Below are 12,240 nucleotides of genomic sequence, written 5' to 3'. Positions count from 1 at the left end.
GTGGTGTTCCTTGGGCCCTGTTTGAGTCCAAAGTAAAGGGAGAGGGGAAGAACCTGCTGGTGGGAGAGCTGCTGCAGTCTGGCCAGAACCGGTGATCGCAGTCCAGTGGTGGTCTAAGTCTGGTTGAGAGCGATGAGATGCAGCCGTCCTCTGGATCCCACGAGTGGGTTGAAAAATGTTCCAAAACTCCAAGATTATATATCCTCCAGTTCAGGCAGGAATGCTTGGTACTCCCCTCAGGGTGGGGAGTTTCACAAAGGGTGTGAGGACAGAAACATCCTCCTATCTCACAGGCCTCTTAACACCTAGTTTATAGCCCAAACTGAGCACGAGGGGGCTGGGGAGTGGGAGAGGGGGGAAAAAGTGGGGGTTGAGACCCCAAAAGTGATCCTGGGCAGGCTAGGGATTGAGTGGACTGTGGAAAAGTGGAAGGAACAAGGAGAAGGATGGAAAGGGGAAAGTGGTCTGGAAGGCCTGACAGTCCCATGGGGATCTTTGGGCACCAGGTTTTGGGAAACAGGGGTGACCCCCCCGAGTTCCCAACTTCCTATAGGGTGCGGGGGCCACTGGATCCAATCTCAGCCTTGGATTATGCCAACAGTTGCAGTTTAGAGGAATTACAGAGCTGTGACTGAACCACTTTTGACCCCCAGGTTTTAATGACGGCAAATCAGATCTATTGATAGAAATGAATTATTTTGGGTTACAAATGATCAGACAAAAGATCTTCATCAGAATTATTTACAGCACAATAGAAACACTAAAACAACCAGGAGTACAGGATAAGATAGGACAGTGCTCTACACTAAAGCAATTGTTGAAGCAATTCTACTAAAGCTGGCACAAAAGCAATAATTCTTAATTGGAGATGGATGGAACTCCCCCAGACCAACGCTCGTGGGGAGATCTCTCCTCTCAACCATGGGGGGGTCCCCAGCCAAGGCAGCAATCTCCAAAGACCTCCCAGGAAGGGTTCTCTTGGAAGAAGCTGCCCCTGTGAAAGGGGATGGGCCCTTTCTGGTCCAAAGGGATGGACTGACAGTTACTGGGCCCCAGGGGTTGCCTCACCATTGGGGGGGTTCATTTGGGGTGGAAGCAGTGGTGGAAGCTCTTCCTGCAGTTGGGCCACTCCTAGAGCTTACCTTACTGGTGAGCCTGTTGCTGTAAGGTCAAGGCAGAACTCCTGGACAAGCTCTTTCCACAATTGCAGGGCCTCATCGCAGTGTAGATGCACCGGTGCTTGAAGAGATTGGAGTTCTGCTTGAAGCCCTTCCCGCAGTCAGTGCCTTTCCCCTGTGTCTGTCTGCTCATGGCTGAGGAGATCTGAGCTGGTCTGAAACCTCTCCCCACATCCCCTACACGTGTAGGGCCGTTCCCCAGTGTGTATGCGCTGGTGTTGGATCAGGTGGGAGTTCCGGTTGAAGCTCATCCCACACTCCCCACACGTGTAGGGCCGTTCCCCAGTGTGTATGCGCTGGTGTCGGATCAGGTGGGATTTCCGGTTGAACCTCATCCCACACTCCCCACACCTGTAGGGCCGTTCCCCAGTGTGTATGCGCTGGTGTCGGATCAGGTGGGAGTTCTGGTGGAAGCTCATCCCACACTCCCCACACGTGTAGGGCCGTTCCCCAGTGTGGATGCGCTGGTGTCGGATCAGGTGGGCGTTCTGGTTGAAGCAGCAGGGGGAATGAACCCAACTCAAAGGAGAGATTATAAGTCAGAATAACAATTTATTAAAATAATACAGTAAGTACAATAATACAAACAAACAATTGGTCTCAACCCACAAAAACCCAAATGTGTAACCCAGTACCCTGGGGCCTGAACAAAGTGGTGTTCCTTGGGCCCTGTTTGAGTCCAAAGTAAAGGGAGAGGGGAAGAACCTGCTGGTGGGAGAGCTGCTGCAGTCTGGCCAGAACCGGTGATCGCAGTCCAGTGGTGGTCTAAGTCTGGTTGAGAGCGATGAGATGCAGCCGTCCTCTGGATCCCACGAGTGGGTTGAAAAATGTTCCAAAACTCCAAGATTATATATCCTCCAGTTCAGGCAGGAATGCTTGGTACTCCCCTCAGGGTGGGGAGTTTCACAAAGGGTGTGAGGACAGAAACATCCTCCTATCTCACAGGCCTCTTAACACCTAGTTTATAGCCCAAACTGAGCACGAGGGGGCTGGGGAGTGGGAGAGGGGGGAAAAAGTGGGGGTTGAGACCCCAAAAGTGATCCTGGGCAGGCTAGGGATTGAGTGGACTGTGGAAAAGTGGAAGGAACAAGGAGAAGGATGGAAAGGGGAAAGTGGTCTGGAAGGCCTGACAGTCCCATGGGGATCTTTGGGCACCAGGTTTTGGGAAACAGGGGTGACCCCCCCGAGTTCCCAACTTCCTATAGGGTGCGGGGGCCACTGGATCCAATCTCAGCCTTGGATTATGCCAACAGTTGCAGTTTAGAGGAATTACAGAGCTGTGACTGAACCACTTTTGACCCCCAGGTTTTAATGACGGCAAATCAGATCTATTGATAGAAATGAATTATTTTGGGTTACAAATGATCAGACAAAAGATCTTCATCAGAATTATTTACAGCACAATAGAAACACTAAAACAACCAGGAGTACAGGATAAGATAGGACAGTGCTCTACACTAAAGCAATTGTTGAAGCAATTCTACTAAAGCTGGCACAAAAGCAATAATTCTTAATTGGAGATGGATGGAACTCCCCCAGACCAACGCTCGTGGGGAGATCTCTCCTCTCAACCATGGGGGGGTCCCCAGCCAAGGCAGCAATCTCCAAAGACCTCCCAGGAAGGGTTCTCTTGGAAGAAGCTGCCCCTGTGAAAGGGGATGGGCCCTTTCTGGTCCAAAGGGATGGACTGACAGTTACTGGGCCCCAGGGGTTGCCTCATCATTGGGGGGGTTCATTTGGGGTGGAAGCAGTGGTGGAAGCTCTTCCTGCAGTTGGGCCACTCCTAGAGCTTACCTTACTGGTGAGCCTGTTGCTGTAAGGTCAAGGCAGAACTCCTGGACAAGCTCTTTCCACAATTGCAGGGCCTCATCGCAGTGTAGATGCACCGGTGCTTGAAGAGATTGGAGTTCTGCTTGAAGCCCTTCCCGCAGTCAGTGCCTTTCCCCTGTGTCTGTCTGCTCATGGCTGAGGAGATCTGAGCTGGTCTGAAACCTCTCCCCACATCCCCTACACGTGTAGGGCCGTTCCCCAGTGTGTATGCGCTGGTGTTGGATCAGGTGGGAGTTCCGGTTGAAGCTCATCCCACACTCCCCACACGTGTAGGGCCGTTCCCCAGTGTGTATGCGCTGGTGTCGGATCAGGTGGGAGTTCCGGTTGAACCTCATCCCACACTCCCCACACCTGTAGGGCCGTTCCCCAGTGTGTATGCGCTGGTGTCGGATCAGGTGGGAGTTCTGGTGGAAGCTCATCCCACACTCCCCACACGTGTAGGGCCGTTCCCCAGTGTGGATGCGCTGGTGTCGGATCAGGTGGGCGTTCTGGTTGAAGCAGCAGGGGGAATGAACCCAACTCAAAGGAGAGATTATAAGTCAGAATAACAATTTATTAAAATAATACAGTAAGTACAATAATACAAACAAACAATTGGTCTCAACCCACAAAAACCCAAATGTGTAACCCAGTACCCTGGGGCCTGAACAAAGTGGTGTTCCTTGGGCCCTGTTTGAGTCCAAAGTAAAGGGAGAGGGGAAGAACCTGCTGGTGGGAGAGCTGCTGCAGTCTGGCCAGAACCGGTGATCGCAGTCCAGTGGTGGTCTAAGTCTGGTTGAGAGCGATGAGATGCAGCCGTCCTCTGGATCCCACGAGTGGGTTGAAAAATGTTCCAAAACTCCAAGATTATATATCCTCCAGTTCAGGCAGGAATGCTTGGTACTCCCCTCAGGGTGGGGAGTTTCACAAAGGGTGTGAGGACAGAAACATCCTCCTATCTCACAGGCCTCTTAACACCTAGTTTATAGCCCAAACTGAGCACGAGGGGGCTGGGGAGTGGGAGAGGGGGGAAAAAGTGGGGGTTGAGACCCCAAAAGTGATCCTGGGCAGGCTAGGGATTGAGTGGACTGTGGAAAAGTGGAAGGAACAAGGAGAAGGATGGAAAGGGGAAAGTGGTCTGGAAGGCCTGACAGTCCCATGGGGATCTTTGGGCACCAGGTTTTGGGAAACAGGGGTGACCCCCCCGAGTTCCCAACTTCCTATAGGGTGCGGGGGCCACTGGATCCAATCTCAGCCTTGGATTATGCCAACAGTTGCAGTTTAGAGGAATTACAGAGCTGTGACTGAACCACTTTTGACCCCCAGGTTTTAATGACGGCAAATCAGATCTATTGATAGAAATGAATTATTTTGGGTTACAAATGATCAGACAAAAGATCTTCATCAGAATTATTTACAGCACAATAGAAACACTAAAACAACCAGGAGTACAGGATAAGATAGGACAGTGCTCTACACTAAAGCAATTGTTGAAGCAATTCTACTAAAGCTGGCACAAAAGCAATAATTCTTAATTGGAGATGGATGGAACTCCCCCAGACCAACGCTCGTGGGGAGATCTCTCCTCTCAACCATGGGGGGGTCCCCAGCCAAGGCAGCAGTCTCCAAAGACCTCCCAGGAAGGGTTCTCTTGGAAGAAGCTGCCCCTGTGAAAGGGGATGGGCCCTTTCTGGTCCAAAGGGATGGACTGACAGTTACTGGGCCCCAGGGGTTGCCTCATCATTGGGGGGGTTCATTTGGGGTGGAAGCAGTGGTGGAAGCTCTTCCTGCAGTTGGGCCACTCCTAGAGCTTACCTTACTGGTGAGCCTGTTGCTGTAAGGTCAAGGCAGAACTCCTGGACAAGCTCTTTCCACAATTGCAGGGCCTCATCGCAGTGTAGATGCACCGGTGCTTGAAGAGATTGGAGTTCTGCTTGAAGCCCTTCCCGCAGTCAGTGCCTTTCCCCTGTGTCTGTCTGCTCATGGCTGAGGAGATCTGAGCTGGTCTGAAACCTCTCCCCACATCCCCTACACGTGTAGGGCCGTTCCCCAGTGTGTATGCGCTGGTGTTGGATCAGGTGGGAGTTCCGGTTGAAGCTCATCCCACACTCCCCACACGTGTAGGGCCGTTCCCCAGTGTGTATGCGCTGGTGTCGGATCAGGTGGGAGTTCCGGTTGAACCTCATCCCACACTCCCCACACCTGTAGGGCCGTTCCCCAGTGTGTATGCGCTGGTGTCGGATCAGGTGGGAGTTCTGGTGGAAGCTCATCCCACACTCCCCACACGTGTAGGGCCGTTCCCCAGTGTGGATGCGCTGGTGTCGGATCAGGTGGGCGTTCTGGTTGAAGCAGCAGGGGGAATGAACCCAACTCAAAGGAGAGATTATAAGTCAGAATAACAATTTATTAAAATAATACAGTAAGTACAATAATACAAACAAACAATTGGTCTCAACCCACAAAAACCCAAATGTGTAACCCAGTACCCTGGGGCCTGAACAAAGTGGTGTTCCTTGGGCCCTGTTTGAGTCCAAAGTAAAGGGAGAGGGGAAGAACCTGCTGGTGGGAGAGCTGCTGCAGTCTGGCCAGAACCGGTGATCGCAGTCCAGTGGTGGTCTAAGTCTGGTTGAGAGCGATGAGATGCAGCCGTCTTCTGGATCCCACGAGTGGGTTGAAAAATGTTCCAAAACTCCAAGATTATATATCCTCCAGTTCAGGCAGGAATGCTTGGTACTCCCCTCAGGGTGGGGAGTTTCACAAAGGGTGTGAGGACAGAAACATCCTCCTATCTCACAGGCCTCTTAACACCTAGTTTATAGCCTGAGGAGTCAGGCTCTATGGGCAGAAGGTGCGAATAGTCTATTGACAACAATAGTCTAGTTTCTGGGAAATGACATGGAAGGCTATAGAATACAGTTTTGGGTTACACCCACCATGCTCTATGGGCAGAGGGTGCGAATAGTCTATTGACAACAATAGTCTAGTTTCTGGGAAATGACATGGAAGGCTATAGAATACAGTTTTGGGTTACACCCACCATGATGAACTGATCTCAGCTGTCCTAACTAGGACATTATCCACCCCTTATTCTATGCCATCCATGTCATGCCCAAATTAACCCCCTTTAAAAACTATATCCCTTTAAAACTATATACATCTATCTATCTATCTATCTATCTATATATATACAATGAAACATTACAGACCATTCTCACTCAAAATTAGGTCCCCTTGTGGTACACAACGTGTCTCCCCATCTTTTTGCATTACCCACCAGGTGGAACCAGGTCCCTGAGCAAAAACAATCCCTCGGATGGGTTTGCCTTTGCTTGAGGTGGGACTAATCCAAACAGTCTTCCCTAACATTCCTCTCATATGTACCACGGGGACTTTATCTCCATCTACAGTATGCAAAAGTTCTGATTGGGCAGGGCCAGCTCGATTGATGGAACCTCGGGTGTTGACCAACCAGGTGGCCTTTGCTAAATGCAGCTCCCAGTGTTTGAGAGTCTCCCCACACAGTGCCTTCAGAGTGGTTTTCAGCAGTCCGTTGCACCGCTCAACTTTTCCAGCAGCTGGTGCATGGTAGGGGATATGATACACCCACTCAATGCCATGCTCTTTGGCCCAGGTGTCTACGAGGCCATTCTTGAAATGGGTCCCATTATCAGACTCAATTCTCTCCGGGGTGCCGTGTCGCCACAGGACTTGTTTTTCAAGGCCCAGGATGGTATTCCGGGCAGTGGCATGAGGCACGGGGTATGTCTCCAACCATCCAGTGCTTCCTTCTACCATGGTCAGTACGTAGTGCTTACCCTGGCGGGTTTTGGGGAGCGTGATGTAGTCAACTTGCCAGGCTTCCCCATACCTGTACTTTGACCACCGTCCACCATACCATAGAGGCTTCACCCGCTTGGCCTGCTTGATGGCAGCACATGTCTCACAGTCATGGATGACCTGTGAGACAATGTCCTTGGTTAAGTCCACCCCTCGGTCACGAGCCCATCTGTATGTTGCATCTCTCCCCTGGTGACCGGAGGCGTCATGGGCCCATCGAGCCAGAAATAATTCTCCTTTGTGCTGCCAATCCAGATCTACCTGAGAGACTTTAATCCTGGCAGCTCGGTCCGCCTGCTCGTTGTTATGATGCTCCTCATTAGCCCGTTTCTTGCCTACATGAGCGTCTACGTGACGGACCTTCACACTCAGCTTCTCTACCCGGCCAGCGATGTCCTGCCACATCTCCGCCGCCCAGATGGGTTTCCCTTGGCGCTGCCAGTTGGCCTTTTTCCATCGCTTCAGCCATCCCCACAGAGCATTGGCCACCATCCATGAGTCAGTGTAGAGATAGAGTCTTGGCCACTTCTCTCGTTCAGCTATATCCAAAGCCAACTGAACGGCTTTAAGCTCTGCAAACTGACTTGACCCACCTTGTCCTTCGGTCGCTTCTGCAACTCGCCGTGTGGGACTCCATACAGCTGCCTTCCATTTTCGGTTTGTCCCTACAATGCGGCAGGAGCCATCCGTGAAGAGCACATATCACCTTTCATCTACTGGTAGCTTGTCATATGGTGGGGCCTCCTCAGCACGTGTCACCTTCTCCTCCTCTTCTTCAGAGGATAGTCCGAAACTCTCACCTTCGGGCCAATTGGTGATAATTTCCAGAATCCCAGGGCGATTAGGATTCCCTATCCGGGTTCGCTGCGTGATCAGAGCCATCCACTTACTCCATGTGGCATCGGTGGCATGATGTGTGGAAGGAACTCTTCCCTTGAACATCCAGCCCAGCACTGGTAGTCGGGGTGCCAGGAGGAGCTGCGCTTCGGTGCCGATTACTTCTGAGGCAGCTCGAACTCCTTCATAGGCAGCCAGGATCTCTTTCTCAGTTGGTGTATAGCTGGCTTCAGATCCTTTGTATCCCCGACTCCAGAATCCCAGCGGTCGTCCTCGGGTCTCCCCAGGCACTTTCTGCCAGAGGCTCCAAGAAGGGCCATTCTCCCCGGCTGCGGTGTAGAGCACGTTCTTCACGTCCTGTCCTGTCCTTACTGGCCCAAGGGCTACTGCATGGGCAATCTCCTGTTTAATTTGTTCAAAGGCTTGTTGTTGTTCGGGGCCCCACTGGAAATCATTTTTCTTCCGTGTCACAAGGTAGAGAGGGCTTACAATCTGACTATACTCGGGGATATGCATCCTCCAAAAGCCCACAGCGCCTAGGAAAGCCTGTGTTTCCTTCTTGCTGGTTGGTGGGGACATGGCTGCTATTTTGTTAATCACCTCCATTGGAATTAGACGGCGTCCATCTTGCCACTTCACTCCTAGGAACTGAATTTCCTGAGCAGGTCCCTTGACCTTACTCCGTTTAATGGCAAAACCGGCTCTTAGGAGAATCTGGATTATCTTCTCTCCTTTCTCGAAGACTTCGCCCGCTGTGTTCCCCCATACAATGATGTCATCAATGTACTGTAGGTGCTCTGGAGCCTCACCCTTTTCCAGTGCAGTCTGGATCAGTCCATGGCAAATGCTGGGACTGTGTTTCCACCCCTGAGGCAGTCGATTCCAGGTGTACTGCACACCTCTCCAAGTGAAAGCAAATTGTGGCCTGCACTCCGCTGCCAAAGGAATGGAGAAAAAGGCATTGGCTATGTCAATGGTGGCATACCACTTGGCTTCCTTGGACTCCAGCTCGTACTGGAGCTCCAGCATGTCCGGCACAGCAGCACTCAGGGGTGGTGTGACTTCATTGAGTCCACGGTAATCCACCGTCAGCCTCCACTCTCCGCTGGACTTACGCACTGGCCATATAGGGCTATTAAAGGGTGAGCGAGTCTTGCTGACCACCCCCTGGGTCTCCAGTTCACGGATCATCTTTTGTATAGGGGTCACAGAGTCTCGGTCGGTGCGGTATTGCCGACGGTGCACTGTTGCTGTGGCTATCGGTACCAATTGTTCTTCAACCTTCAGCAGTCCCACAGCAGAGGGGTTCTCTGAGAGACCAGGCAAGGTGTTCAACTGTCTAATTTCCTCCATCTCCACAGCAGCTATGCCAAAAGCCCAACGAAGTCCTTTTGGGTCTTTGAAATACCCACTCCTCAGGTAATCTATACCAAGGATACACGGGGCCTCTGGACCAGTCACGATGGGGTGTCTGTGCCATTCCTTCCCAGTCAGGCTCACTTCAGCTTCCAGTACAGTCAGCTGTTGGGATCCCCCTGTCACCCCAGAAATGGAGATGGATTCTGCCCCTACGTATCTTGATGGCATTAAAGTGCATTGTGCGCCAGTGTCCACTAAAGCCTTATATCTTTGTGGCTCTGATGTGCCAGGCCACCGAATCCACACAGTCCAATAGACTCGATTGTCCCTCTCCTCTACCTGGCTAGAGGCAGGGCACCCCTAGTCCTGGTCATGGTACTCACTGTGCTCTTCTTGTGGGTATGACCTGGAGGTCCCTTCAAGAGGATCATTCCTGTACCGTCTGGAGTCTTGCCCATGAGAGACTGGAGCAACGTTTACCCTTGAAGAGTTCTTTATGGTATTTGTTCCTCTTTTCAGTTCACGTACCCGGGCTGCTAAGGAAGAGGTGGGTTTCCCATCCCACTTCCTCATATCTTCTCCATGCTCACGGAGGTAAAACCATAGATCGCTACGTGGAGTGTACCTTCTCTCCTTAGCTGGGGGACGCTGGCTCCTGATAGCAGAGGCTCTTGTTTGTCCTGGCGAGATATGGAAAATCCCTTCCTTAATTTCTTCTCTTAGCTTCTGGTGTCCCTCTTCAATTTTCTCTTCCAGGTTTTGGACGTGTTCAGCCAGTTTGGTTTCCACAGTTGAGACGTGGGCTCGTAATGGGGCAGTGACAGTGTCTTCATAAATCCTGAGTTTGCTAACCAATGCTCCCACCTTGTCCTCTCCCTCCCTCCATTGCAGCGTTGCTAAGTAGCGGGAATACATTTCTGGCCCAAGTCGTGCAAACTTTAACCACATTTGGGAGGTGCACTGTACAGCATCTGGACTCTTAGGGAATCTTTCATCCTCTGAAAAGATTATCTCCAGTACAGCTAACTCCCTTAAGCACCGGATACCTTGTTCCATCGTGTTCCACTGTCCTTGCTGTACGTGGAGGTCCTCCTTGCAAAGGTATCTCTCCCTCACACTGGACAACAGTCGCCGCCAGAGGCTGAGAGTTTCCTGCCTCCTTCCAATCCCCTGATCAATGACTACATCTCGAGACAGGGATCCCAGCTGTCTGGCTTCACTCCCATCTAGGATCGTATCGTTAGCTGCGGCATCCCAGATTCGGAGCAGCCAGGTCAGAATGGACTCGTTCGCCTGTCGTGTGAACTCTCTCCGGAGCTCATGTAGCTCACCCAGGGAGCCCTGAGCCGCCTTCTGCCGAGGGGGCTGCTGGAAAGGAGCCTGCGCTGGGAGGAGCGGGGCACGTGGCCCGAGGCTGAGGCAGGGGAGCTTCGGGTCAGCTCCTGGAGAAAGGTTTCTCGCTGTGTTTTTCGGGGGGGCTCGGGCACTGCAATGGGTTGCCCAGGCGGAGCCAGCAGCCCGGCAGGTGTTTCAGAGGCGCCTGCATCTGGCCATGGCTGACACGGTTTGGTGCTTTGGGGGTTGCTGGGGTAGTGCTGGGCTGACGGTTGACTTGATGGAATCATGGAAGGTGCTGAGTTGGGAGGGTCCCACCGGCACCGTGGAGTCCAGCTCCTGAGTTTTAGGCACCCCTAAAAGGAACCGAATCTGCATCGAGCTGTTTGGCTCCAAAAACTCTTCTGCCCCTAGTCTACACTGCAAAGTAAAAGAAAACAGACCGTGCAAAATAGAGGCCTGTGTTCCCCCCAAGGGAAGGCAGGCAGGTACAAACCAGGACAGTAAATCAAAGCTCAGAACATACGTTCTTGGTCCCCCCAGTTGTATGACACATCACACCAGTCCTCTGTTCATTACCTGTGTAGAACTCTCATCAGGAACCCCAAACTTTCTTGTGTGTATTTGTATAGATATGTATAGATATGTATAGGTAGATAGATATACATACATAGATATGTATAGGTATACATTTGTGTGTATCTCTATAAGATTCTGTATCTTTGGATGTGATATTGGCATGCTATTGTTGTGTGGCAACAAGTGGACTTAAAAGGTTACAACACTTTAGGAGAGCACCTTTCTAATTATGGATTCTATTTTTTAAAGAAGGTAACAGGAAAACAACTCTTTAGCCAAATATAAGTTAAGACATTAATCAGAGCAAATGTTTGGATTTTTATTTCCAATTGTACAACAAGTCAACCATCCCTTATCTTCATGGTTGAGAATCTGGACCTGTAAATATTCACAATTAGATGGTTCATTGGGGAGGACAAGTCCTCCAAGAGCAGGTGGTGTACAATGTGGGGGTCCCCACTGCACCCGTAAGTACCTATCTGGTTTCTCCGGCCTCCAAGCAGTAGCTATTGTTTCACAGCCCCAATACCCGCAATGATAATGTCCTGGGTAATTACAAAAAGACTTCCCTGGGTTAGAGGTCGGGCACCAATATGTAGCTCCTTTGTTAACTGTCACTGAGGGCTTCCTTCCTCCCTGTCCACATTCCTGGGGTATATTGGCCATTAGTAGATCACAAACGGTTACATTGAACCTAGGACTTATAGCAGTTATCATTTTCCTTACAACCTTAGAATCTCTTGACCTCATTATGGTCCATTCAAATGGTTGGTGGGCATATCCCAGAAAGCTCATAAAAACTATTACTCCAATGATTATTGCCAATTTTCGCTCCATTTTGTTGTTTTTGAGTCCCATCCCTGTATTATCAGTGATTCTTATTTCCCACACTCTTACCTCTCTGCCTTCCTTCGTCTGTTCCTGTGCAGGGAACAACGAGGTTCTAGCTCTTCTTGGCAGCAGAGGTATTCTTCAGGGAATACTGATTAAATTGCTCTATCGCCTTTCACTGATTCAGGCTGGGACTCTTCTATTTCGAGTTTTTGAATTTTGTCAAGTAACCCCAATAAGTCAATATATCTCTTTTGACTTGTTTTTTCCAATTTCCATGAGAATCTAGTACGGCACAGTTCTATTAATACTCTATTCCAATTATGTTCATACACTTCCCAAGTTTCTGGGACTAACCACTCCCAACCACAAAATGCCTTTATTATTTCAGCTTTAGCTAATTGTTCGCTTATAGATTCAGTAGAACTTGTTCTACACCTCATACAATAAGGTTGCCCTCTTAGTGAAACACAGC

The 12,240-nt window shown here is 50.6% G+C and overlaps 1 pseudogene; it reads right to left on the bottom strand.

Moving 5' to 3' along the window:
* Window positions 1-335: 335 nt before the first annotated feature.
* On the bottom strand, window positions 336-7,525 carry LOC127463750 (zinc finger protein 418-like; annotated as a pseudogene).
* Window positions 7,526-12,240: the final 4,715 nt, after the last annotated feature.

This window comes from Manacus candei, unplaced genomic scaffold, assembly GCF_025592945.1.
Source record: "Manacus candei isolate 608988 ecotype Guabito, Panama unplaced genomic scaffold, ASM2559294v1 h1tg000172l, whole genome shotgun sequence".
Classification (NCBI taxonomy): Eukaryota; Metazoa; Chordata; class Aves; order Passeriformes; family Pipridae; genus Manacus; species Manacus candei.
Note: the sequence above shows the minus strand (reverse complement) of the source record. Positions and strands in the feature narration are given on the sequence as shown.